General features: G+C 41.7%; 1 protein-coding gene across 2 annotated transcripts in view; it reads right to left on the reverse strand.

The window, feature by feature from the left end:
* The window catches only part of LOC126354034 (probable sodium/potassium/calcium exchanger CG1090), a 448,803-nt gene that overhangs the window by 193,432 nt on the left and 228,155 nt on the right, over positions 1-27,216 (reverse strand). The window lies entirely within an intron of this gene.

Here is a 27,216-nt window from a genome sequence, read left to right on the forward strand (position 1 = left end):
AAACTTCGGCTACGAACGGCAACGTGGTGAGGCAATTTCAGTTCATATTATTGCTATGCATCGAAGTCCCGCTGGTAACTGGGCGCATGCTAACGGTTTGCACAATTCTTGTAACTGCAGCTTGTAGGTAGAGGTTGTGCTGTCTTCAGGTTTCGTGGTTAACTCTCTGCTCCGTTCCCCACTGTCGGATCTGATTGGTTCGCGCCTGCAGATAGGCAACACAATGAACAGATTTGCAAAGCGGACTAGTGTCGCGGCTTCCCGGAAAGTTAGTGTCAATGAACTGCACGGACGAGTCAACATCTGCCGCGTTACAAACGGTGCCCCTACTGACCACCTGTAATGTGAGTCAAAAACTGGATAGATGCTCTTCCACTGGACTATGTCTAATGACTGTGTGTCTGGTACTTTCTACCCAGTCGTCTTCCGAGCCCCGAGAGGCAAGTACGAATGACTGTGTATGTCTGACGTCTCCCCGCAATGGTAAACGAAATGACGGGAAATATTTATTCTCGTTTTATTACTTCTGGCTGACATAACTAACATACTACATTAATGTCTTCCAGTGTGAAAGAAAGACGGTAGAACAAGGTACAGGGTTCCGTTTTTGTTCTTAACCTACAGTTCTGTAAATAATTCTTCTTTGTGCAGACTTTATTTTTCTTTGAAGATAAATGACATTCGAAATAGGACAGGAGGTCCAGATATCAGCTGTTCTGTTTAGAGCGTATAATACTTGTCTTTCTTTCCTAATAAGATATCTGAATTTCAAATACTGTGTTTTGTGTTTCACGGTACAATAGGACCAACAACTGGTGACCCCAACGTAACTCCTGGATCACTAGATTTTGAGCGCCTAACCAAATTTTGAGTTACCAATGAGCCCAGTTGCAATCAGAGCCGTTTCGTGCATTGGCTCAGATTTGTGGTTCTAAATTAACACAATCTAAGGCATATCATGCACAATAAAGTGACAAAATGAAGATATTTCGTCGAACATTGAAGGCAGCCACCAATAATATGATAAAAGTAAATGGAGTGAAATAACTTCTACAGTTCTCCTAGTACTGCGTTGCTGTGTGAGACAAGAAAGTAACTCAATACCTGCTGAGATACTGTATGGCACAACTCTAACATTGCCAGGTCGTTTCATTGCTAGGTCGTTTCATTGCTAGGTCGTTTCATTGCTAGGTCGGAAAACAAACAAGAAATAGATTGCGAGCATTCACTTCTGAGTTACGGTAACATACGGACAAACTACACCCTGCAGAATGTTTCCGCAAGGTAAAGGAAACACTAATCATTAGTAAAGATCTGCACGATACTAATCATGTATTTGTGAGGAGTGACAAACTTACAGGTAAACTAGTGCCTCCCTCCTACACAGGCGTTAAACAACCGCTCAATAAGCATTTTATTTAGTGAACAGTAACTTTTCGTAGAATACTGTCAGTATTCTAAGACAGATTGTGTCAGGAGTTTCTACAATTTCACTGGATAATTTCGATACCGTTCAGCTTCAAAGGAATATGGGATGCTTTTAAGTAATCTGTTGTACCCTACATCCTGGACGATAGTTAATAACCGAAACCTGTAGGTAACTGATTCGACAAGTAAACAGCTGATGATTAAAATGCACTTTATAAAATTTCACGATGTCTTCAATGTGGATGCACACTATGGCCGACCTCTTGAGGGAATCATGCGAGATGAAGCGAACAATGAGGAAAACGGACAGGAGGGCGCTACGGAAGTAGTGTGCGACAAGTTGGGAATCTTGTCAGATATAAAGCGTGCTCGGATAGCCGAAGCAGTTAAGACGACTGCTCGCGTAAAGCGGGAAATCCGAGTTCTGGTAAAAATTTCCGCTTGTCACCACTGAATTATTTTAATGCCTTCATGCTGCTGACATCGTTGTTCCTATTTCATCGTCAAATATTTAGGAATAAACGGAGAATATACGGCGCCGTAAATATATTACGAAGAGCGTAAATTATAGATGAAATGTGTTGCAGCAGTTCTTACTGATAGCTTGAAGGTGTCTTGGTGTACGCTGTTGTTTTAAAGTGGAAAAATAATTATGAGCAGAAAGAAATATTTATTCTTGGGAAAACTGTAATCTCTGAGGGAAAACAGGACATCACATTCATGTAGGGAAGACGTAACTTCACAACGCAGTTAGACGAAGGCCCAGGGCTGAAGTATTAACATTCCAGTTTAATAAACCGCTGCGCATATTCTGAGGATTTAAATATTAGGTCCCTGTCGTGGGTAGTTTGACCTAAATCAAATATTTAATAATTTCATGAGCGTCCAGGATGAATCGTTTGTTACTAAAAGGGAGAACTCCTCAAAAATTGAAACTGCAGATTTTTTTCGATTTAGTTTACTTGAGACATAGCTGCATCGGCTGAAATTAAAATGGGAGGCCGTCTTTGCTTAGCTGCTTGCGAAGAGCGCAATTAAACCTGCAATTATGTCTAACATGGGACGACTCCCGGAGCTTATAGCAGTCCGCGAATCATCCTGAACTAAACGGTGATTTTTATCGGAAACTTGATTAACTATTTCACTTACAATATTGTGGTGAGCACCGCAGCGTGTGAAGTTTCAAATAATGATTGAAAGAAGATAACGAAAGAAAGATAAGCCTGATCACTTTAGTATGCTGTTACCTACGGGTATTTAATTTTGAGATACACAACATGAAAACAGATGGAGGTAGTTTTACTTTTATCATGTGGGCCAAGGCAAGGAAGGTTCTAATGAAGGGTGCACCATTCTCTATAATTACACTGAGTACTTTGTCCCCATAAAAGAAAGCAACTTTTTCAGCAATGCACGCGGAGGCCAAAATTGCAATATGTGGTTATAAGAATTTATGAAGTTTATTATGTTATTAGAATGTTACTAACAGACAGTGGAAGATTGACAAAATCTACCTTTATTTCGGAGTCTGACCATGACGTATCTCTTGCGAAAATGAAGCTACGACTGTGTGACCAAGTACTTATTCCAAATCAGCACACGCCATTTGTCACCGAATCCAGTTGCCTTCGTCGCCTTATAGTTTATGCAGCAAAATCGCGTACTATGACTACAGTTCAGAAAAGCAAAGCAAAGTAGTTGCGAAGATCTGTCTTGGAGCACTCTAATGTCCACAAAATTACATTGGTGAAAGGCAGGGCATATTTTCCCAGGAAGGACATTAGGCTTCCAAAACAGAAGCAAGAAGTTCCCATAAAAAGAAGAAAAAAATGATATTGAGATACAACTGAAGTATGTTACAGATCGACAGTATCAAGTTTTTATTATCAGCTGAAGAAGTAGCCTTCAACAGAAGTAGATGAAGATGACTGAAAAGTGACTACGACCAATCTTTTTTGTAACATGTTTCGTATTTATTTTTGTATGAACTTAATATATTTTTGCCAACAAGTGATCAGTCACCATTTGTAACATGTTTCGCATTCGTTTTTATATGAACTTCAGAGTAATTTTGAGAACACTTAGAACTATTAAGATACGTTTTACATTTTCAGTGGTTCAGGTCCAAAAGCATTGAGAAACAGTAAGTTAATTGGTTATCATTTAAGTGTATTTCATGTCATGATTATGTACGGCAATTTTTCTGTGTAATGATACATACAGACAGACATATATACTTCACACTACATTTATTGCACTACAAAATACTGTCATTCATAAAATGCAAGCTTTTACTTCTCATGTAACTTAAATACATGCCTCAAAATATATCTTCTTCCTCATTTACTTCGCTCCAAGCGAAAACAATCATCATAGTAGCTACAATAATTTTTCAAACTAGCTGATACTAGCCTGACACATTCAGACAATAACGAAATGAATACCCCTAGCTGCATACAGGCGTTGATATAAGTCACGGGGATAATTGAACATGTGTGCCCCGACCGCGACTCGAGCCCGGCATCTCCTGCTGGCAGACGCCCTATCCATCTGAGCCACCGAGGACACAGAGGATAGTGCGACTGCAGGGACTTATCTCTGGCACGCCTCCCGTGAGACCCACATTCACAACTTATTGTACCACAATATATTCATAGTGCACCTGTCCATTATACTCATTACTCGCGGGTTTTGCCGATTCCCGTAAGAGTTCAGGCACTGTTTATGCATCCGCACAGAAGGAGATGGTCAAATGGCCGATGAGCCTTGACTATATATATATATAATAAATTGTTTCACATGGCAGAAAGATATTCGGCATTAAATTAGGCTGTGGAATGTTTCCTTCTTTCGTCCTGAATAATTTATCAATCGTGAGTTGTCCCCTTTTAGAAATAAGCGATTCGTTTGGGAGTGTGTGAGCAGATAAACAGTTTTAAATACGACAAACTGTCTGTTGGCTTCAGTCTAGCGTTATTCGGCCGACGTTTATTTGATGATTTTTCTAATTTTTCGCCAGCACGACAACAGATTCGCATTATAATAGTTCTGAACGACTGGAAGGCAGTCTGTGATAAGCTGGAGCGGCTCGTGTCGCTGCTCCGGCAAAGTTGGGAACCCGGCAGTTATCTGAGCAGACGCCCGTACTCGGCGCACCCCCGGGTTCCGTTTTAATTCTCTCATTTACGTTTTAATGGGCTCTCTAGTGACCCGCCGCCGCGAGAGCTCTAACGAACGGCTCCATCTGCTGCTTGCAGAGCCTCGTTCTACATTCATTCCGTAGGCACTGTGTAATGTACCTCGTGCTGAAGCCTCTGGCAAATTATACAGAAGATATTTAGTGTCTCTCATTTCTGTCATGAGTGTTAGCGGAAAGAATGAAAAAGTTCAGTGAAACGTCAGGTAGAGTGAGTGATCTCTTGTTTTGAAGGAAAAAAAATCAGAAAATCACCAAGCGCTGCTCATAAAATAATTCTTTGTTTATTACGGTTTGTGACGTTTGGTCACTTTCAGCTCTCCTGTAAAGCAACGGAGATACATTTACTATTTAACAATTTGTGCAACGCTATGTAGCGTTCATGCTAACGGAAGCAGCCATAATATGCTATCACATACTCATAGAATATTATTTACAATATTCTGCATAATGGGAGTTCTTACTGCTGCATTAGGTAATATAAAGCCACCCTGTGTCACTGCAATCCTTCATAAAATAATGAGACAGACAGAAGTCACACTTGTAAACAAAAAAGTTAGTACAGTACGTTAGTACACTATTACCTGCAGTAAATAAAAACATACATTATAGTAATAACACATCAGTCTGTCTTCGTAATTTGTCATAATACACACTAAAATGTGGAACCTCTTTGTTACAGCATACGGTGATTGATCAAAAATCATTTTCCCACTGATTATAATGTAGTTTGTTACTAAGTGCAAGCAACACTGTGGCAATGTGTCGTATTTTGATTTTTCCTTTATATGCATGAACACTCTCTGTCCTGCTACTTAACCGTCGATTTTAGTGACACGGGAGGTTCTCATTTTATTTAACAGCAGAGTGATAATGTTGCCATTGAGACTGTTCCGAATTATTTTATGTGAGTATGACATTGTGTTATGACAGTCTCTTTGGGCAGAACCTCCTCCTGAACATAAAAGATGTTTTCTCATTTACCTTTTCGTTCTCTAAGGCAGCATCAATTAAACATGTGCACAAGTGTCCCCAGGTTCTCAGTAACGAATAAATGATTACTCCGATGAGAATCGGGTAGCTCACCATTCTCGATACAGAATATCATGACTTGTAGAAGCCCCAATTGTGTTAATTATGTTTTACCAATAGTTCTGTTTCTTTCCGTCACCAGTATGTGAATGGTGTCGTCTGTCCTCGATGACGGACCTTCCCAACGTTCGGCTGCAATGATTTACGGAAACTGTTAATGCTTCCGCAGGATGGTCGATCAAGTTCTGCATCCCAGTTCTCGCGTCACCGGTTTCCCCGCTCGCTGGATGCCGTCACTCGAGCGTATGGCTGTAGGTACCTTCCCAGTACACTAGCTCAGAAGCCGATAAGTGTAGTTGCAGTCCTCCTAAATAGAGCCAAGTCAGTTGTTATCCACAGTGAAAAAGCGACACGTCAAACCTTTATTTTGACTACCTGAGCATGGCGATTGTTGACAATGGTCCGTTTACGAATTAAACATTCATCCATAGCCAACGTTAGCGAGGAATTGCACCTTGCATCAGGACGAAAATATACCGTTTTTTGAATGAAAAACACAAGAGGTTTGCCTTATATTTTACAATATTTATTTTCTGCTGTTACATCAGGTAAAAAACACACATATTTATCTTTGTAGCTGGCGATGTGCTAGCAACCGAAAACCGATTAGTTAAATCGATACTAATACATAACGGGGAAACATTGTTGAACGTTGTTTCCAAAAATCTCGAAAAGTACTTTTCCGGTTTACTTCAAATTTTTACAAGACATTCTTAAACATTCGGATGGAATAGACACTACATTTGATAAACAACAAGGTACAAGTCTTCCGTTGAAACCGGCTGCGAGGAAGAAAATACCGTGCGGTACTGCCATTAATGCGTTAATGCCGTGAAAACGTGCGGATTTGTTTTCTTTCTCGCAGACGGTTTTAAATACGATAGCAGGCAATTAAAACATAAGACAAATATTTTCACCCATTATTTCTCCGTATATACAATTTTAGGCAAAAATTGTTTACACGAAGAAGTACTGTTTCTCTTTCTTCCTTGCAATCGGTTTTAACAGAAAACCTATAGGATGATTCAGTTGCGCCTACCACTGTGTTTTATGCAACCTGCTATGCCTCCGGATGGGTTCAAATGGTTCTGAGCACTATGGAACTTAACTTCTGAGGTCATCAGTCCCCTATAACTTAGAACTACTTAAACCTAACTAACCTAAGGACATCACACACATCCATGCCCTAGGCAGGATTCGAACCTGCGACTGTAGCGGTCGCGTGGTTCCAGACTGTAGGGCCTAGAACCGCTCGGCCACCTCGGCCGGCGCCTCCGGATAGGACGCGGTAGATTTTCGTGTTCTATCGCTCGCTACGTGGAAACTCTTCGTTTTATAGAAAAAAATGAACAGGCCTTTTTTATATGAAATATAATGTAGTTAAATTTTGTACGCGGCAGCGTTTTACAAGAGGCTGTAGTTTTCGAATTCTTCAAGAAAAACGTACAAAAATATCCTTCAAACACGTTTTTCTTGAAAAACTCGAAAATCGTGACCTCCAGCGAAAACGTATCCCAGTACAAAATTTCACTATATTAAATTTCTTACGAAAAGGTCCTGTTCGTTTTTTCCTGTAGGACTAACAGTCTGCGCGTAGCGAGAGAGAGAATATGAAAATCTTGCATGTGGTATTTGAAGACATTGCTAGCTGCGTTAAGACTCAGCGGAAGGGGCACCTGAGCCACCCGATATACTTTAGGAAAGCAGTATTTATGGCCTATCGGCTTATAATTAGAGTATTACTATGCAACATGAATCGTCCGAAACTTCGTAATGCTACCTGTTCGCAAATTAAAACTATGTGAAACAGTGTCACTGAAGCAAACATTCGCAGCGCGGGTTAGCCGTCCCAGGTCTGGGGCGTCTTGTACGGTTTGCGCGGCTCCCCCCGTCGGAGGCTCGAGTCCTCCCTCGGGCATGGCTGTGTGTGTTGCCCTTAGCGTCAGTTAGCTTAAGTTAGATCAAGTAATGCGTAAGCCTAGGGATCGATGGCCTCAGCAGTTTGGTCCCATAGTCCTTACCACAAATTTCCAAATTTGCAACCATTCTGACAGATACAGCATCTGGAGAGGTCTCTCTCATACTCGATATCCCAATGATCCCAATCGATTTACACATTCAACTTAAGCAACTTCAATTACCAATCAAGACTTCGTTTGCAATAGTAATGAACAAGACTCAAGATCAGACTTTCAAATACGTAGTAATTCGTTTACGATCTGAGTGTTTTTCGCATGGTCATTTGTATGTTGCCCGTTAATGAACTGGTAATTCAGCAAACCAGTTCATTACCTTATCACATAGTATCCAAAACACGAAAAATGATGTGTATTCTGAGGGTTTGAAATTGAGAACAAAATAATTTTAAAAAGCCTCAAAAACAATAATAACTAAATTCGAAAATAAAAAAGACGTTTTTATTCATATTCTACGTGATTTATTACACTTTAGAGTTCCATACGTCCAATGAGAGCGAAGTCACAACGACGAGCTGAAGTTTGCATCCTGATACAATTACCAGGGATTCCCCAGACTAGGACGTATATCCAATTAACACACATCTTTAGCACTTACAATATAACAAAATTATCTTTTTCATTCATAATGTATAAAATATTCTAGCATAACTCAACGGTCGTGGTAACGTGTTTGATTATTTATTTGTTTCCTATGCCTACTATGATCATGTAACACACATTACAGTAAAGATATTATATATTATGCTAAATTTCCTAAAACATTACAATATAGAAAGCAATTTTTATATTGAGTAATTAACAAATAAATGCAATAAAAATGGTTCAAATGGCTCTGAGCACTGTAGGACTTAACATCTGAGGTAATCAGTCCCGTAGACTTAGAACTACTTAAACCTACCTAACGTAAGGACATCACACACATCCATGCCCGAAGCAGGATTCGAACCTGCGACAGCAGCGATCGTGCGGTTCCAGACTGTAGCGCCGAGAACCGCTCGGCCACTCCGGCCGGCAATAAATGCAATAATACCCCATAATTAACATGACAATAATAACAAAAAATCAAATTAATGTAGTATGTGGCGATACCTGTAAGACACCGCTAGCCCACGCCTCTCGCGGTGTGCGTTTAACCCCATTTAAATGACGCGCCAAGCGCGGGCCCAGCGGCTGTACGATTAATTAAATAATCGACGTGCTAAACACAGTTGAAATCTCTGGTCCAGAGGGACGTGAAGAGGCTGTGGTCCAGAGAGAGAGTAGAGTCAGTCGAGTCTTGTTCAGTCTTAAGAGTCAGTCGAGCTAGAAAGTGTCTTGTGAAACGATCATTCTGTGGATAATATTAGTGTGATGATTTCTTTTATATGTGTTGTGTCGTCTTCTTCGATGAGTAAAAAAAAATATGGGTAAAATAAATTTTTGTGATGTCCATCAATAAGTTCATTCCAGTAAAAATAGAACCACTTCCCTTCACCTTTATTCACCCTTTTTTCTTTCTTTCCTTTCAACAAAAACAAAGCAAAACAAAAAATAACCACCCTCCTTTTATTTATAATTCCGGACATGACAAGTATTAACGTAAATAATATCGTACCTTCATGCCTACAACATATTATATTGTGTTATTAATGAGTTTTATTATCGGAATTGTACAGGTGACAGTACGTCATGTACTGAGTTTTATCGAAGAAGGAACTAATGCCGTTGTGGCACACCCTCTCAGATATCCTGTTTTTTGCTACAGAGACAGATTGCTAGGACCCCCATCAATCTCTCTTCAGTTTATACTGTGGTTTCATACTCCAACCCTACAGAAAAAATTCCATAGGGGTGAATACCGTGATCGTGCTTCTCGTGGGATAAGACTTCTTATATCAACGCAACAAAAAGAATTTCTGTTGTTCCGTTTCTTTTAGTCATGTGCCTCACACATATGATGCGGATGCAATTCGGTGTACGACTACCTCAGTATGCCTCTTGATTTGTTTGTTTGTGCTGAGAGAATCGTCGTCACCTACAGCAACGTTTATCTACATGTTTTATGACAAAAAGGTTTTGCTCTTGACTGTCTGTGTGTGACTTATGGCATTTGCAGTAGACTTATATCTTTATAATTTTATCCATTTCTTCATTTTTTCACTCAACGACTTTTTGACACGAACAGCAAAAGCTCTATTCAATGTAGGAGTTTCTATGACATTCCCTCGTATCAGTAAAGGTATTATAGAACTGTTACAGATATTAAAAAAAAACTTTATGTATTCCGTTCTGCAGTATTGTTTAGAGTTGTTACATCATAACGTAAGCTAGAATATGGTCTGCAAAGAAATATTAGCCTTTTGCGTCTTGGACTGACGCAGTGACTAACAACAGTACGACGATTATTTAGTTAATGCACAATTATAACAAATTTTCCCAGTGAAGAGCATGACCATTTACATAATTGTCTTTACACTGATCTTAATGTACTTTTCTATTCGCATTTGTCTTTATGAAACATCACTCTCTGTCTCACACACACACATTATTACACATTCAGAAATGAAATAGAATGAGCTATCAATCTGGTATGATTTCAGTTTGCGTTTGAAGTTAATTTTATTATCTATTAAATTCTTATTTGAAGTTAATTTCATTGAGTGCTAGATTCGCCAATACATTAGATAAGTGGTCATAATTTATGTGGCGGAAAAACCTCATTCCTTTCTGTGCCGTAATAAGGATCAGTGATGGACAGTGAGTTCATTTCCCCTTCTAGTATTACAGTCATGAATGGTACTGCTGGTTTCAAAGTCTGATCGATTGTTCACAATAAAAATCGTAAGGTAGTAAATGTAGTGAGCGGTTATCCCCACAAGAAACAGGATGTACAGGATGTTATGTAGCTACACGGAGGGTTTGGTAACTGTTAGGCTGATGTGAAATCAACCGCCAGAGCAGAGGGCAAGCATTATCAAGCTGTGATGTCAGACTACAATCGAATGAGAAATATATGCATATCCCAAAACTGTCGGTTTTAATTTTCTACGCGAAAAGTAAAAGATTTACTAAGGAACTAACTACAGACATAGGATTAGATTGGGGGAAGAGACCAAACAGGTAGGTCATCGGTCTCATCGGATTACGGAAGGATGGAGAAGGAAGTCGGCAGTTCCCTTTCAAATGAACCATCCCCGCATTTGCCTGGAGAAATTTAGGGAAATCACGGAAAACCTAAATCAGGATGGCCGGACGTGGGATTGAACCGACGTCCTCCCGAATGCGAGTCCAGTGTGCTAACCACTGCGCCACCTCGCTCGGTATGGACATAGGAGTTGCATGCCTTATCTACATAAAACAGGGATTAAAAATACCGCTTAGGTTGTGGTTTTTTTCGACAAGTTTCGAAGTATTACATGATCATCATCAGGTGTTATAATTTTGTACTGTGATCCCGAGCGCCGCGATGGAGAGTGTAGGCCGCTCCCTGGTGGCACACCGCGTCCTGTACTCTCCATCGCGGCACTCGGGGTCGCAGCACAAAATTTTCACACCTGATGATGGTCATGTAATAGCTCGAAACCTGTCGTGGTCAGCGCATTGAAAAATAAAAGAAATTACAACTGAATCGGTCTCTACTACAATGCTCAGCTGAGGATGTTCCTCCGACAGGATTGTTTCTGTACAAAACAATTTTTTGAGGCACATCAGATCACCTGACATTTTCCTCCACGTGTATCGTACGATACAGCTGCGCAGGGCGATACGGCTGTGAACTGTACCGGTGTTGCACCGCTGTCAAGTCTCTTCAACTTCGTTCCTATGCACTCCACCAATGTGCATTTCTACTATGCTGTATCGCAAGTCGCATTTGTATCCCCTCAGTGAACCCTGCTCCTTACTCGGTAGACAGTGGCTGGAAGGAGGGAAAAAAGCTGCGAGCCTAGCGTTCCACCCTTCGCTCTTTGACTGCCAGGCCTAACAAGGGTGCTGGCTACACGGCCGGCCCGCTTTTTAACGAGCCTGCTCAGAGGCGGCAGCGGCGCACTCTCGGTGACCATTTAGCGGCGCGGCCAGCACTCTTGCGCGCTCGCTCGTCCAGGAATATAATTATTTGCCGCGCGCCGCGATAATTTGCCGGCGGCAAGGGCGAGCGGCGCGGCGCAGAGTGCGCCATTAGCCCGTCTGCTAATTGGCTCTCGGTGACGTCACTGGGTCAGCGACCCACGGGGATTCCCCAAGCAGTTGCCGTTTACTCGCCGACCGGCCTCACTCCCGCTAACATTCTGCACGCACCCCAACTTTACCACCCTCCCCTGCGGCTCAGGCGGTTTCACAAAGTCGCCTTCCCTGTCTACAGAAGCGAAGTAATCTCAATATTATGTTTTGAACGTAAGTAATGGCCGCTATCGACAGGGGATCTCAAGTTGATTCCGTATTTCTAGATCCCCGGAAAGCTTTTGACACCGTTCCTCACAAACGACTTCTAATCAAGCTGCAGGCCTACGGGGTATCGTCTCAGTTGTGCGACTGGATTCGTGATTTCCTGTCAGGTAGGTCGTAGTTCGTAGTAATAGACGGCAAATCATCGAGTAAAACTGAAGTGATATCAGGTGTTCCCCAGGGAAGCGTCCTGGGACCTCTGCTGTTCCTGATGTATGTAAATTACCTGTGTGACAATCTGAACAGCTCTGTTAGGTTGTTCGCAGCTAATGCTGTAATTTACTGCCTCGTAAGCTTATTCCGAAGACCAGTATCAGTTGCAAAGCGATTTAGAAAAGATTTCTGTATGGTGTGGCAGGTGGCAGTTGACGCTAAATAACGAAAAGTGTGAGGTGATCCACACGAGTTCCAAAAGAAACCCGTTGGAATTCGATTACTCGATAAATAGTACAATTCTCAAGGCTGTAAACTCAACTAAGTACCTGGGTGTTAAAATTACGAACAACTTCAGTTGGAAGGACCACATAGATAATATTGTGGGGAAGGCGTGCCAAAGGTTGCGTTTCATTGGCAGGACACTTGGGAAAGGATGCAACAAGTCCACTAAAGAGACAGCTTACACTACACTCGTTCGTCCTCTGTTAGAATATTGTTGCGCGGTGTGGGATCCTTACCAAGTGGGATTGACGGAGGACATCGAAAGGGTGCAAGAAAGTGCAGCTCGTTTTGTATTATCACGTAATAGGGGAGAGAGTGTGGCAGATATGATACACCGAGTTGGGATGGAAGTCATTAAAGCGAAGACGTTTTTCGTCGCGGCGAGATCTATTTATGAAATTACAGTAACCAACTTTCTCTTCCGAATGCGAAAATATTTTGTTGAGCCCAACCTACATAGGTAGGAATGATCATCAAAATAAAATAAGAGAAATCAGAGCTCGAACAGAAAGGTTTAGGTGTTCGTTTTTCCCGCGCGCTGTTCGGGAGTTGAATGGTAGAGAGATAGTATGATTGTGGTTCGATGAACCCTCTGCCAAGCACTTAAATGTGAATTGCAGAGTAATTATGTAGATGTAGATGTAGCATTATTAACCCTTAAGGGTCGACCAGAGGGGCACCCCTGGCCGCGTAAATACCGCAACAGACAAACTTCAATTCGCTATAACTCGTATGTCAGAGGCGTCAGCGCCGTATTTCTCGTACTGATGTGTTGCGACATCTGTCGGCAAGAGACACAGTGACGAGAACACGTATTTCTCGAACGCATACTGCTGTTTTTTTTTTTTTTTTGTTTACACGTTTCTGGTTCACTCCGAAGACGGTGTTCGGAACCATAACATCAAAACTGCCTAATTTCTTTGAGAATCCTAACTCATATTTGGAGATATTGGATGAAAGCGTGAGTGATTTGAGTGACGACAATAGTAATCGGAGTTCACAAAACAGTGACAGTGAAGGTGAAAATACATAAATTGCTACAGATGAACACGCAAAGTCTACAATTAATAGTGATACTGACGACCAGCCTGCTTCTGACGAGTGGCGAAAACACAAAAAACAATTTCACTGTTGCATATAGATAGAAACCCCCTCTTAAGTGTCCTAACGAGATACAGGATTTTTGGCTATTTTTTACGCATGAAATAATAAATGAGATAACAAAAAATGCAAACAAGTATGCTAAGATTCAAATATAAAAGACGAACCACTGAAGCAGAGATCGCTCTGGGAAGACAGACAAGATGTTGCTTTCGATGAAATGAAATCGTTCGTAAGCGTTATTCTGAATATGGGCACGAATGCTAAGCCAGATATTCAGAATTACTTCATTGAACATTGGGCACACAAATGTTAATTTATACAAATGTACTCAGTCCTAAAGATTTTTTCAAATTTTTGGGTGTTCCATGGCGGATCAATTGCAAGACGACCTCCAGGCGGAACTGTCACAAGGAGGCCTTCAATGAAAAGCCGACAGTCGACGTGTGGTGTTTGAAGTGGTCACTGTAGCAAGTAGGTATGTACTAATACCAATATTGCTGGCCCCTGCTTCGATAACAAGCGAGGTAGATTATTCCTACACGTCGGTCATGACCCTGAAGACGGTGTAATAAAGCGCCGAAACTGGTGCCTAATAAAATAAGGTTGAAAATTGACGGCTGAAATGTGTTTAATTTAACATCCTTCTTGATGGTAGGTAAGAATCTGAAGGCGTTCATCAAATCCAGACCTTTCACTGGACTGCCACGTGGTATAGCGTCATTCCCATTGCAAATGACTTGCTTCCAGTCACCCACTGTTCATGGCGTCGCTTTTAACACCATTTCAAGCTTCGCTTATCACACCTCTTATGTGTGACTTATTGGGAGCTTCTCGATAATTGTATCCGATTCATACTGACGCCCTATGCACTGTCGTTCTGCTAACTGGAATGGTGTAACTCTTTGGAACCCAAGATTCATTTCTTCCGCATCATGCGATATTTTACAACCACCTGTTGAAGAACTGTGGCCTCGCAAAAAACATCGTAATAGCACCAACAATAACTCAGTCTGAAGCGAGGTGGCGCAGTGGTTAGCACACTGGACTCGCATTCGGGAGAACGACGGTTCAATCCCGTCTCCAGCCATCCTGATTTAGGTTTTCCGTGATTTCCCTAAATCGTTTCCGGCAAATGCCGGGATGGTTCCTTTGAAAGGGCACAGCCGATTTCCTTCCCACTCCTTCCCTAACCCGTGCCTGCGCTCCGTCTCTAATGACCTCGTTGTCGACGGGACGTTAAACACTAACCACCACCACCTCAGTCTGACTGGAGTCAGGCAAGTGTGTCTAAATCCAGTTACTAATCTTGCCAATCTGGGCTCCTATGCGTCATCTGCAGCAGAATAAAAGGTTGACTAGGATGTACCAACAATGAAACTGAACTATATTACATGGCTTATATAGATTGCTGCCATTTGGCGAAATATAATAAGTAGCTGGTTCAAAATGTTTCAAATGGCTCTGAGCACTATGGGACTTAACATCTGAGGTCATCAGTCCCCTAGAACTTAGAACTACTTAAACCTAACTAACCTAAGGACATCACACACATCCATGCCCGAGGCAGGATTCGAAACTGCGACCGTAGCAGCCGCGTGGTTCCCGACTGAAGCGTCTAGAACCGCTCGACCACAGCGACCAGCCCACGGAAACTACTATGTATCCGAAGCGTAAGACCCTTTCGTATGGTTCATTACCCAAGTTTGTGGGCAACGTACTTGGTTTAGACAAATCAGCTCAACAAAATCATTGTAATATGATCATTTCACGTAGGAATAACATAGTTTCTGTTTTTCCAACTTGTAGTCTGTGAGCTGCAGAAGAGTGGTTCTAGCTCTATAAATATTACTTTTCGTGACAATACTACATACTTTTCTGATTCCTACCACTGTTATCAGCATATAGTTTTACTTTCATTATACATCTAAACGTCACCCTGCGTAAGAATGCTCACATCTCTTCGTATCTACTACCTGTATATGCAACTGGATTACTGAAAAGTTATATAATTTCAGCTACTGTCTTTCTAAACAATGAAATAGAAACATAAATTATACTTAATTACTACTAAAATGGAATGAAATAAAAGAGACATCATTAAATTAGTCAGCGAGAAGGAATCCACAACGTATGCCAACCTTCTCATTCTAAACTTACTTTCATCTCTAACGTGATAGCATACATTTACTTCATTTTTTCACTAATTTGACAGACAACTTTAGTATTACCGATTTCGTATCACTTGAATTTTCACTGTCCTATATGTGTCACCGTCTATGGCAATATAAATATTGTCTACAACACAATGACACAGCTGTTGTCACAATACAGTGTATCCCAGGAGAAATGGTCAATAATCAGGGATGTGACAGGAACGATGATTTGAAACCAAGAGGTAAACATGAGGTCTAATACGCATATATAAGAGAACGATAAGTATTGTGAAACAAATCTCTTCTACTGTAGGCGATTTGCTTTCCATATTTTGGCATGAGGTCGTATGGATCAAAATAAGAAAAAAAAATGGCCTGTAAACATTGGCTGTAAGATGCGTAGCTTAAAATCTATGAGCACTTGTTCAAAAGAAGAGATGAGTTTCACAGTATCGAAGATGAACAAGCTGTTCTCACAGCGCTTAAGACGGGTGTGTACAGACATGCTAGTACTGCGGGCCACAAACCCCTTACTGTGATTATGTAAGGGCCACAAGTACAAAAATATCGTGCCGTGAAACAAGTTAATATTCCGAATTGGGATTAAACTGCCCCAATGCCAAATAGCCTGGACTGAAAACAACTGAGTTCTACAATGGGCCGCTCTCTCTATTTCGGGAGGTAACGAAAGATGAGTGAAAAAATAAAATAAAAAAATACAAGAACGAACGGTGAGGGCGGTCTGCATGCGTCCCCGAGCTAGAGTCTATCCATCGCTGTCTTAAGGTATGCATTTTAGAGTACATGATCGTAAGACTTGTTTTGCTTCGAAAGATCGCTCCTGTCATATCCTGGAATACTGACCATTCCTCCTGGGATATTCTGTACACTGGTTCATGGGGGATAAAGACGTAAATAATTTCTGAGTTCCGCGCGTGTACGCAAATACCGAGTAATCATAATCCACAAAGGCTGTATGCATTTTCCAATCAGTATTTTCTTACTTTTGTAATATAAATAACACTTGCTATTACGCGCTTCGGCGAAATAATCATAACTGAGCGTCGGAGTACATCAGAAATGACCTACGTGTCCGCAGCAATTTCGTTTGACATCACTGCCTTTAATGAATTTCCTTTACTTCACGTCTATGGTCACAAATCTTTTTGCCATCAGACTACTGGTTTCGGTCTGTTAGGACGATCTATAGATATGGGGGTTTTAACGCTTTATAATATTTATTATATTAAACCTACAGTATAGCGAAGTATGCGATTGGTTCAACTTCACTGTACCCAAGCGCTGGATAGGCCGCAAGGGGCTCAATGACAGGGCATGCTTTGCATTGCCTCCACGTTCACCCGACCTCACGCCATGCGATTTTTTTCTTTTGGGGCTTCATCAAGGATCGTGTGTACGTGTCTCCGCTACCAGCAGATGTGCCTGAATTAAGAAACCAGACTGAAGCAGCTGTTGCTACAATCACTGAAGACACGTTTGCGAAGAACTCGGCTATAGACTTGATGTGTGCCGTGTGACAAATGGTGCTCACTTTGAACGTTTACAAGGTTCTTGGTAAAACTGTTTGAGTTGCTCTTTCATTTGACATATCATTTATAACTGTAAGTTTAATGTAATAAATATTATAAAGCGTTAAAACCCCCATATTCATTTATAAACACCCTGTATAATCAGGTCACTGTTGAGTTCGCGACCATGTCGCAGCGTGTGATCACTGCCTTTGCACGGGAAGTCTGGGAACTGAGTCACACTGTTTTCATGCTCTGGCTGAAAACTGGCACGCTGTAAATATGGATGACAGCCGCCGTAAAATGAGATTTCTAGTACTGAATGTGTCAATGGTATAACGTGGTTTCAGAGCAACTGACGGAAAGAACAACGACGTTACGCTTGAAATACGGCACATCATGCTGTGAAATGCAGAAAATATCAAATTTGTCCACAGATATTTGACTGGTATTTATCAATTAATCGTTGGGACGTTAAAGTGGCCGACTGTGGCAATTGCATTATCAGTAATTGCATCAAGTTTTCTGCATAAAACATCTACAAAATACGATATTGCAGTGCCTGTGTTGTTCAGAAATACAGGGTGATTCAAAAAGAATACCACAACTTTAGGAATTTAAAACTCTGCAACGACAAAAGGCAGAGCTAAGCACTATCTGTTGGCGAATTAAGGGAGCTATAAAGTTTCATTTAGTTGTACATTTGTTCGCTTGAGGCGCTGTTGACTAGGCATCAGCGTCAGTTGATGCTAAGATGGCGACCGCTCAACAGAAAGCTTTTTGTGTTATTGAGTACGGCAGAAGTGAATCGACGACAGTTGTTCAGCGTGCATTTCGAACGAAGTATGGTGTTAAACCTCCTGGTAGGTGGTGTATTAAACGTTGGTATAAACTGTTTACAGAGAATGGGTGTTTGTGCAAAGGGAAAAGTTCTGGACGGCCGAGAACGAGTGATGAAAATGTAGCACGCATCCAGCAAGCATTTGTTCGCAGCCCAGGAAAATCGACTCGCAGAGCTAGCAGAGAGCTGCAAATTCCACAATCAACTGTATGGAGGGCCACCACATTGGCACTTATCTGTCCGTAACTACCTGAACGTCAACTACCCGAGGCGATGGATCGGCCGCCAGGCAGCCCGTGACAGAGCACTTCATCACTGGCCTCCAAGAAGCCCTGATCTTACCCCCTGCGATTTTTTTCTTATGGGGGTATGTTAAGGATATGGTGTTTCGGCCATCTCTCCCAGCCACCATTGATGATTTGAAACGAGAAATAACAGCAGCTATCCAAACTGTTACACCTGATATGCTACAGAGAGTGTGGAACGAGTTGGAGTATCGAGTTGATATTGCTCGAGTGTCTGGAAGGGGCCGTATTGAACATCTCTGAACTTGTTTTTGAGTGAAAAAACCTTTTTAAATACTCTTTGTAGTGATGTATAGCAGAAGGTTATATTATGTTCCTTTCATTAAACACACATTTTTAAAATTGTGGTATTCTTTTTGAATCACCATGTATGATGCGAAGTTATTTCGAACGTGCATGTACTTATCCGCCGACACCGGGCAAGCGAATTTCAATTAAAATGTAACCTTTACACCGGGATATAAATAATGGATGTCCCGGCACAGTAGCTCTGCGTGTTCGGTCAGAGGGTTAGCTGTTCCTTGCAACAAAAAAAACTGGGGAAATGGATCGTCAATGAACTTGAACGGGTACCCCGGGACGTCCGCCCCGAACCAATTCAACGAAAAGTATCGAAAAAATTGAAATTTTTAAAATAAAGGTAAGGCGACCGCTCGCAATAAGCGGGAAATTCGGGTTCGAGTCCGGGCCTGGCACACATTTTGACCATCGTCATTCCGTTATACAGCTGATGGTTGTCCTTAGGTTAATTTAGGTTAAGTACTGTGTAAGCTTAGGGACTGATGACCTTAGCAGTTAAGTCCCATAAGATTTCAAACACATTTGAACATTTTTTTAAATACATGCTTGAGCAAAAGGGCAGATGCTAGCCAAGCCAGCAGGTGGCGCTGTGGTAGCTGACCTCGAAAGGCACCTGCACAGTGTCGCCAATACATTAGAAGTGTTATTCGTAGTCAGAAAAGCGTTCAGTGTAATTGTGAGTGAATTGTGTCAGAGCTCAGTGCGTTCGAACTTGGGTAAAATGTTGGTGCAAGTATTAGGAAAGAGCAAAAACAACACCCGCTAAGTCACAACGTGGATGAAAGTGTGTTGGATTCAAATGGCTCTGAGCACTATGGGACTTAACATCTGAGGTTATCAGTCCCCTAGAACTTAGAACAACGTAAACCTAATTATCCTCAGGACATCACACACATCCATTCCCGAGGCAGGATTCGAACCTGTGACCGTAGCGATCACGCTGTTCCAGACTGAAGCACCTAGAACCGCTCGGCCACACCGGGCGGCATGAAAGTGTGTGTTGAGTGACCGTGATAGACGGTAATTCAAGACGACTGTGAGTCAAAATAAAAGGCCCCCATCTGCGAAAGTCACTGCAGAACCGAATGTCGCATTCACGAATGCTGTCAGCACCAAAGCAACATAACTAGGGAATTTCACGAAAAGCTGGAATTCCAGACCATACATCAGTGATGCAAATACCTGTAACTGGAAAACATGGTGCCAAGGTCATGAAACCATGACCACGGAGCAAGTCATTAGGATGAATTAGTCTTCTTTCAAAGTTTCCAATTTCTGGCCGAGATTACGTTCCAAGAGTGAAGATGGTGGCGATTCACTGAAGATTTTGGCAGCCGTATAGTGATATTACATGGGCCCCATGGTTTCTCTGCAAGGTCGCACTACTGCCACGGATTATGTGACCATTTTCGCTGATCACGTCCATCCCATGGTACAGTATTTGTTCCACAATGGTGATGCTGTGTTTCTAGACGAAGAATCCTTATTCACTCTGTCAAAGGCTGGCTTTGCGAGCACGCAGATTAATTGTCGCGTCTCTCCTGGCCACCACAGTCGTCAGATCTCAATATTATTGAGGCTTGTGGTCTATTTCGGAGAGAAGGGTGCGCGATCGATATCCCCCACTACCACCACCACCACCACCACCACCACCAACACCATTACTGTTGCCTCTATTTGCGGCTATTTTCCACGAAGACTGGCATAAGAATCCCTTGAAAACCATACAGGACATGCATTTATCCACTAGGAGACTACGGGAAACTTTCAAATGACAACGAGTTACCTACACCATGCTAGGCGTTTCCACATTTTTGTTCAACTCCTGTCGATGTTATATTACTGTACCACTGAGCTCGGTTGCCTTTTCATGCCATATTAATAATTGCACACAGTCGTGACCTGTATGGAAAAACTTGTAATACATGCGAAAGTTTTCTTCCAAACTCTCGTACAGTGTTTGGAGGAGGGCACAACGAGACTAGTATTCTATTGCGTCCACCCATTTCCATTAACGGATGACGTGTGAGAAGAATAATAGTAATCATTTTCTTGACGCATCTTGGAATGTTATTCTTGGAATTCGAAAAGCAAGGCTTCATAACATGCAGCATCTTCTGCTCTCGCGCTAAGTAAATCTTGGTTACGACGGTGTGCTTCTTTGAGTCTTCCCAACTGTTGCTGTGTTCAACTCAGAAAAGGCGCGTGGCTGCTGAACATTACTCGAGAGTCAATCGGACGCTTCTCCGCAAAAATATTAGTGTCATTCTTCCTTATTAAACCGACAAAGTTGGATAATCTCCCACATATAACAGTGTCGCTAATTCCACCACTCGATCGGCGTAGGTTTACATATATCTAACGAGATTGCAGATTAGCCTTCCTTTGCATATTATGGTTGAAACTTCCTGGCAGATTAAAACTGTGTCCCGGACCGAGACTCGAACTCGGAACCTTGGCCTTTCGCGGGCAAGTGCTCTATCATCTGAGCTACCCAAGCATGACTCACGCCCCGTTCTCACAGCTTTACTTCTGCCAGTATCTCGTCTCCTACTTTTTAAACTTTATAGAAGCTCTCCTGCGAACCTTGCAGAACTAACACTCCTGAAAGAAATGATATTTCGGACACATGGCTTAGCCACAGCCTGGGGGATGTTTCCAGAATGAGATTTTCACTCTGCAGCGGAGTGTGCTCTGTTATGAAACGTCCTGGCAGATTAAAACTGTGTCCCGGACTGATACTCTACCTCGGGACCCTTGCCTTTCTTTCAGGAGTGCTAGTTCTGCAAGGTTCGCTTGTGCAAGGAGAGCTTGTGTAAAGTTTGGAAGGTAGGAGATGAGATACTGGCAGAAGTAAAGCTGTGAGGATGGGTCGCGAGTCGTGCTTGGGTAGCTCAAATGGTAGAGCACTTGCCCGCGGTAGGCAAAGGTCCCGAGTTCGAGTCTCGGTCCGGGACACAGTTTTAATCTGCCAGGAAGTTTCATATCAGCGCACACTCCGCTGCAGAGTGAAACTTGATTGTGAGAATATTATGGTTATCAGTAGAAACACACAAATATGTGAACTTAGTTACTTTATCGGAAGACGGCTTATAAACTAAAATACTTCTTTTTTAGATAGTTACAATTACATTTCATGCAGCATAATTTAATTTTACTCCACACAGTTTTGATGGCAAACATGGACACTATCTTTCACTAACCAGTGGCGGATTTTCAGAAAAGTATATTTCAATGTTTACTAAAACTGAGGCGTGTAATGATTCTCAAAGGCAACCTTTAGCCAATTAAATCAGATTAAAGTGGATAAATGTAACTTATTGAAGGATAGAAGTACCACGTCTACGATGTTCGAAAACAATATTAATGGTACGCTGCTTGACTCAGTCAAATCTATTAAATATGACTGTAAAGTTGTGAAATGACATGAAGTGGAACGAGCACATTAGATAAATTGTAATGAAGGCTAATGGCAACCGTAGTTCCTAGAGAGAATTCTGAATATGTGTAGCGCACCAATAAAGAAAGCGACATATATAACACTTGTATAACCTATTCTAGAATAATACCCGGGTGTGTGGGAAGTCCACTACGTAATGTTTCAGGAAGGCTTATGCTGTGTTAAGCGGCACTGAGACCTCCCACGGTACACCCAAGTCTGCAGGGTTGCTTGCTCGGCAGATGCAAGCATACGAGAGCTATTTTCTTTTCAAGATCCGACCGGACACGAAATTAAAACAGCAGTGAAAATCCGATGACGCGTCATGTAGATGTCTTCCGCAGTGTGTCTAATATGCCAGTCTATCACGTCACATCATACTTTTCTATTCCGAGCGCACAGCGAGCACATACAAGACGACTAGAACAATAGTGTCTGCCACCAAGTGTGAAGTGCGTACTGTTCGTGCTGAGGCGTTCCATCTAATTTCGTGCAGCCCATGTAACGTGCGGCAGTGCTGCAGGAACTTTGAAGCACATACAGGCGTCCATGACGCAGGCGGTCAGGGAAGGAAGCGAGTGTCAGCCGACGATCTTGTTCAGCGAGTGGATCAGACGTTTCGAGAAAATCGTCTACTAAGGGAAAATCAGAACAAGCGAAGAGGAATGTTGTCATCAGGCATTATCCTTCTTCATGACAATGCTCGGCGCCACACTGCAGCTGCAACAAGGTTCAGAATGGTTCAAATGGCTCTGAGCACTATGTGAGGTCATCAGTCCCCTAGAACTTAGAACTCCTTAAACCTAACTAACCTAAGGACATCACACACATCCATGCCCGAGGCAGGATTCGAACATGCGACCGCAGCGGTTCCTGACTGTAGCGCCTAGAACCGGCCAGCCAGCTGCAACAAGGAAGTCAGTGCAGAGTTTCCGATGGGAAGTGTGTGATCATCCACAATGCAGCCCACACTTGTCTCTCTCTGATTTTCTTCTCTTTGCTCAATGATCTGCTAGCTATGAGGACAAAATTTTGACACAGGCAAAAACACGCAGACCAGCGTGAAGAAATGGCGGAAAGTATAGCCGACTGCCTTCTACGACAAGGGTATTGGAGAGTTGGTACAGGTAACAAGTCATTGTGTTTCAAGTACATTAGCGGTAAGATTATATCTCATAGTGTGAAATTTGTGTCGGTGTCTCAGTTTGCTATGAAATTTTCGAACTTGTTTTTTTTAAAAAAAAAAGAGAACTGGTATTCTTGTTCTTGGAGCCACGCTGCTAGGAAGTTATGAAATATCGTAATAACATGTTTGAAGTCATTTACGACTTTATTTTGGTAGTTGAGTTTCTTGTAAAATGAAATATTTTGTATATATTTTTTGTCTTTTCAAATCAGTTGAAGTTTTCAGTTTCGTGATGCAAAGATCACGCGCCTTAAACATGCTACCGTTCTCACATTTCAATATTTCCAAGCCGAACCTACACTATATGATTTTAGGGAACTCGGATTGTGATTACATTATCAAGCAAACTATTTCTCTGCATTAATGATCAACAATAACACAATGTCACCAAGTTTGCTGCTTTCCAACGACAGCTTCTAGTCCTGTAGCAAAACTCACGAGAGTAAAGAAAGAACGTCTTGCAAAATCCTTTTATACCTCAAGAACAGTGAAAACTTCAATGGTTTCTAATCTTCGTAACTATATGTTTTCTTTTCTTGGTGGCAACGTGAAGTGTCCTTTCTTCTAGGGATAGGTAAATTTTTAAAAACATCGGTAGATATTGCATCGATATTTATACGAGATAACGATTTTATCCTCACAAAAGTATTGATATTTCGATGCCTCGTTAGATATTTCAATACTTACAAGAGTTTAAAAAAAACTGATCATGGTCACAGGACTGATTAACCAACATTTAAACACTGACATATACTTTATTACATCTAACATTAACCAATAAAAGACACAAAATGTACTATAAAATCACTTATTTACAAAAAACTACTTAATGAAATCAATAATTATCACAGACAGACACTAACAGAACTGTTTGTTTAATATGTTCCCTGTCAGTCTGCTTCTGTTATTGGACACAATCAGGTTTACTAAGGAAGTAACTCTTTCGAACTAAACAGAAGAGGTTGGCATATTACGTGTTGTTGAGCAATTTCTGACAAAACAGGCGTGAAATGATGACTAAACATTTGAGCCAACAGAGTTCATTTCCATTAAATACCAGTGCAGTAATTTTTTGCGACTTTTGTAACGAGTGTCTGTTACTTTTAGAGTGCGCCTATCTTTTCTTGATCCAGGCAATCAGGGAGTTAGAGAAGCGTACTTTCTGCCTCATAGTTGCGAGCGGCAAGTAATAATTTCCACCATTCTCATACAGTGCTGTCACAAAATGTAAGCATTTTCCACCTTGTGTCAATAAATTGCAATTGCAGAAATGACACACGGAAGTAACAAGCATTCTGAATATACATTATACATACATTCACTTTCAAATTTGGTGCTCATTTGTAGACTGAATATTAAATTAAATTAAGCATATTGTAAGAAATTTTCTATCAGATTGCGAAGATTGATAGTAGTTGGAATGGGCTAGAAATTTGATGTTGAAAACAATAGTACATAAGGATCAAGAAAAGATAGACGATAAAAATATCGCTTTCGATAATCAGTATTAACTATCGATTAATCGATATACTTGTGATTAAGGGACGGCTATTGATATCGATATAGCACTGAACCCACATCGATACTTTTATGTATCGATATATTTTGCCAGTCCCTACTTTCTTCGATAACATTTTACTGTCTTATTAATGGTCATGAGAATGTATATCGGAGGAAAAGAAACACTACATACAACGCTACCACAAATGCTTAAGTCGGAGTGGCAACTGTGGAGAGGAATAGCTGGAAGGTGTAGCTAAAATTACATATAAAACATTTTTGATTTTCACAGTGGTTTCCACTTCACAGACCCATCGGACCGTGGAAAAAAAAAAATCAGCTCTCGTAGTTCTGCTCAGGCTCATGAATGGCGGCAGATCTGCCATAGGACGTCAACGTGGACGCAGTACTGTACAAAGCAAGTCACTTGCTCTGAACTGTGTTGTGACTGTACCCTTCAGCTTATACAGTTTTCAGGGGCCACATGACCCAACGACAGACAGTTATCTACCAGTTGTGTACGAGCGTCACAGAGAAGTCTACAGTGGTCTACGGTTGACTACTTCCTGGACAACAGCCTGTAATCCAGCGCTCATCGTATCATCTTAGAATCTGGGACTCTTTATAAGAGTAAGATTTGTATTTACTGTAGGGGTAAAATACAGCGACTCTGACTGAGCTCTGTCGCTCCATAGTTGTTGTAAGCCACCTTTATAAACTGAGACAGTAACTTTCGCGTGCAGTACAATACATGGTGGTGATGATCACAGGAACTTCGAAGCAATTCAGAGGCATGCCGGTGGTTGTGTTTCCAGCAGGTTCTATCACTGCGAGAGTTTTACAGAAATGATTTTTGAACTTAGTTGGAATTACTTGGATAGCAGAAGACGATCTTTTCGAGAAAATATATTGCGGTAGTTTACAGACCCAGCGTTTGCTACAAACTGCCGGACGACTCTACTGTCTCGAAGGTCCATGTCCCGTAAGTACTTCGAATGCAGGGCTCTAAATTTACCCAGCAGGGTTTCTCAAGAACTACGTCGTCTTCCCTCCAAGGATTCAAAAAATGGCTATAAGCACTATGGGACTGAACATCTGAGGTCATCAGTCCCCAAGACTTAGAACTACTTAAACCTAAGTAACCTAAGGATATCACACACATCCATGCCCGAGGCAAGATTCAAACTTGCGATCATAACAGCAGCTCGGTTCCGGACTGAAGCGCCTAGAACTGCTCGGCCACAGCGGCCGGCTCCAAGGATTCCCATTTACGCTGGAACAATACTCGAGGACTGATCGTAGTTTACAGAGACGCTGCAGTTTCCCAGAATCCTTAATCCTTCCAACAAATCTGAGGGACGGGGGGGGGGGGGGGCACATGTTAGTCTCCCAGTGAACAACGAGATATTACAGATTTCACTATTGTTACAAACTTATTATACATTAACTGTAAGTAAAGACATACAACGATAGATAGAATGTTGCAACTCTTAGTGTAGTTTTAAAGCAAAATGACTGGATATAGATATTTGAATGTCGTTCGTTCTCGCTTACTTAGGAGTATTCTTTGAATCATCCACCAGAAGAACGAAATGTCCTCCGTCTAGCGCAGGCGCGGCTCGTGGTTTCAATACTGGAGAACGCTGCAACATTTATCGATCAGAACCGTGCCACCAGGAGTCTGTAAAAAGTCTGCAGATTGTAGCTCCTTTCCTTTTCATAGTAAACTACTAAATAAGGTCAAACGATAACTCCATGATAAGACTTATAGATAGGATATTTAGCCACCGACGTCACGTTCCGACTTTTTATTACAACAAACAGTACTAAAAATAGAGCGTTTCGGAGAGATCTATAGCACGGTTTGCGTTACCGTCGCATCATGCTCAATATTTCTTATGTTTTCATTTCTGAATGTGTGACATTTCATGCTTTTAGTGTTTGTTCATTCCGCGCCGTTTATGAGTTCGCGTGACGGAACAGTAAAGTACGGGATCTCATGGCTCGTTTGCCATAATTGGCTGACAGAGAAAAACCGAGCAGAACGTGCCATGTCACCACTACTACACATTTCCTTTCCTGCTCCACTCGCAAACGGAGCGAGGCAAATACCATTATCTATATGCCTCTTTGCGAGCCCTGATTTCTCTCACTTCCTTGCGTGAAATGCACGTTGACGGGAGTAAAATCGTTCTGCAGTCAGCCGCAAATGTTTCACACAAGTGGCCTCCTTTGTAGAAGTGCGGCACTTTCTTAAGAGTCTCCTATTTAACTGAAGTCGATCATTCGCCTTCCGCACTAACG

The sequence above is a fragment of the Schistocerca gregaria genome, chromosome 3, assembly GCF_023897955.1.
Source record: "Schistocerca gregaria isolate iqSchGreg1 chromosome 3, iqSchGreg1.2, whole genome shotgun sequence".
NCBI classification, from domain to species: domain Eukaryota; kingdom Metazoa; phylum Arthropoda; class Insecta; order Orthoptera; family Acrididae; genus Schistocerca; species Schistocerca gregaria.